Below are 3,071 nucleotides of genomic sequence, written 5' to 3'. Positions count from 1 at the left end.
ACCAGTTAACATGTCAAGGTTATTCTGGGGGAAACCTGCTTCAGCATTTTTGCCCGCAGTCTTTTTGCAATTTTCCTGCATTTCACCTCTCCATAACAAATAATCTCCCCCTGAAAGACAAGCCCTGCAAAGCTGCATCCAGTCATTGGGTATAAGGTTGAGGTCTGCAAAGGATTCCAATAAAGCTACAGTGAAAGGAGCATGAGCTCCATAGTCTACAACTGCTTCTTTCAACTGCTTAATATCCTTAAAAGCCAGAGGGTTATGTTGCCTGGTCCTCTGTCCCTGTTGATCAATCTTTTCCACAACAGGATAAATCTGCTTCTCTCCACTTAGATAATTTAACCTGTCCCGGATCTCTCGGATTTCTGCTTCTAAGTCCATAGGGGCAAAAGCAGTAGTGCAAGGATTATGCGGAGGCGGTCTCATGGAGACATCTCCGTTTGCTTCCTTCCTTTCCTCTTTTTCTAACTTCTTTTTTATCAGTGCGATCTCCTTTTCTAAAATTTCTTCTTCTTCTTCTATATCCTTTCTAATACCTCCTGTTCCTGTAACTTCCTGTTCCTCAAAACTCTTAATAGAACTCACAGATTCTACTTCCTGAATCTCCTCAAGGGTTTTGTTTAAACTCTCTAATTGCTCTCTCACTTTAACATCATCACTGAGAAGAGCATCTCTGACCAAGCGCCACAGTGAAAATATCGCCACGGGGAATTCTTGTGGCCCTCGCTCTTTCAGTGCATTTTGAAGATCAGCCTTTACCTGCTCCCAATCAGTAATATTAAAACCCCCTGCATGTAGGAACCAGGGACTAAACTCTAAAACTGTCTTAATGATCTCTTGTGCTGTCTCAACTTTAATACCGGTGCCTTTATTTTCCAAAAGACCTAACAACTGGCCTGTTAACCGGCCCTTTAACACAGGAACAGAATAACTTGCACCCATAACCAATACACCCTCGCCGCACAATTTCTTACCTGCTGGCCAGCCTTCCCGAGGGCGACCTCTCAGGGATCCCTACTTCCCGATCTCGCAGATGGGTCTAGTTGCCGATGATCATCCCAGCGGGGCCTCCAATTGTAACACCCGATTTGGTGTTACACCCTCGGTACAGTTAGCGCGCCTCCGTACCGAACGCGAGTCGGGCAAGGGCCTGGAGATTGAAAAGAAGACACAGAGAGACCAGGGTCATTCAGAAGGAGATCAGCCGAATGCCACTTTATTCAGCGTTGGGGGAGTTTTTATCTACCTGACTGCAGCACAAGGATCTCCACCCAGGCAGGTGGGAAATTACCATATTATCAATGGAATGAATGCCCTGCAGCTAACCACCAGGCGGGGCAGGCATAGCACAGAAACACACAGGAAGCTTAGTAAGTTGATCATAAACTGTCCCCACAAATGCACCACAGGAATAAGGGAGACCAGGGCCCTACATCTGGATAGCTCCATTATTTCTCTGTTTAGTTTTTGTCTGGATTACCTACTTGCTGTTGAGAGTGGGATGTTGAATTCTTTCACTATTAATATGTAATATTCAGTGTGTAATTTAAGCTTGAGTAAAGTTTCTTTTATGAATGTAGATGGCCTTGCATTTGGGGCATAGATATTAAGAATTGAGACATCATCTTGGTTGGTTTTTCCTCTGGTAAGTATAAAGTGTCCTTCCCATCTCTTTTTTATTAATTGTGGTTAGAAGTCTAGTTTGTTAGCTATTAGAATAGAGACACTAGTTTCCTTCATGGGTGCTTTTCTTAGAAAACCCCTTGGACCATTGATGGTACAGGTCAAAACTGTGTCCTACTGTGGTATCTACTCTGAGGCTCTCTGTACAATTCTACATCTTGAGCAGCTATGAAGACTCTAGGGAAGAATTTAACAAGAAAATTAGCAATGGTGTGATCCCTGAATTAAACCAGTGGTTTCACACCTACAGAAAGAGAAGGATTGACAGCCAAAAGACAGAGCCTCCTAATCTCTAGTGCTGTTGAATGTGTCTGTAGTGCCTCTTGTTATGCCCACTTTCCCTCATCAATGTTTTTGTGGATTCACTTGTCATTCCCTTTAGTGACTTTTAATTCTACCACATTTTCATTCTACCCTGACGTGTGAGTCACAGCCCAGCTGGCAGCATTCAACTGTTACTCTCTTTTTGACTTCTCCCCAACCTACAGTCATTTCTCCTATTTGTTCATGCATGGGCTTAAGAATTCTGCAGGCCACTCGAGAGCTAGCACTTGATTATCTCTGACACCTATATGGCTCTGAAGAAATGTGGGGTACTTTTTCCTAGCCAAATATTAGTGGTACCAGCTGTTCTTCATGCTCCTTATGCTTAAATTTCCTTACTTTGCCTCAACAGGCAGCTCTGGTCAGACTATTTTCTTCCCTCTTTACCTGTGGCAGCTACCACACTGAAGGGGCACATATATCCTTCCAACTTCTGTGTTAACATGAATGTTGAAGACTATAATTGTAGAAATATTGTACAATTGATATTATTAAGTAAGCTAAATAGAAGATTTTTATTTTAAAAAGTTATTTTCTATCTAGCAAAGCTATTTCCAAGAATTAGTTCTGAGAAGATCAAGTGAGTGCTGACTGTACAAGGATATGTACAAGGGTAAGAAAAAAATAAAATTAGCATCTTCTATATTTCCAATAATAGCATCTTGGCTAAAGAAATAATTATTTATTCAACCATTGGGAATATTATCTTACCATTAAGATTTTTGAATAAAGATATGTTAATTGATATGCAAATTTCAGCCCCTCACCAACAAACAAAATCCATCTATGACTAGATAACAGGTTAACTGTATAAAATATACCTGAATTGCAGATAATTTAAGATCTGATAAAATATTTTAATACCACCTTAGAAAATATTTTAGCAAAACCATAGAAATACAGTGCCAAGGGCCTTATCCTTTCTGAGGAGTGGATTGGGGGTGGGGGGAAGGGGAAGATGGAGGGAATGGGAGGAGGGGAGGAAGTTGAAACTGGGATTGGTATCTAAAATGAGAAACGATAGTTTTTTTAAAAAAATAAAAAATCAGCCACTCATGCTT

Source organism: Microtus pennsylvanicus, chromosome 19 (assembly GCF_037038515.1).
Source record: "Microtus pennsylvanicus isolate mMicPen1 chromosome 19, mMicPen1.hap1, whole genome shotgun sequence".
NCBI lineage: Eukaryota > Metazoa > Chordata > Mammalia > Rodentia > Cricetidae > Microtus > Microtus pennsylvanicus.
This window is presented reverse-complemented; position numbering follows the sequence as displayed.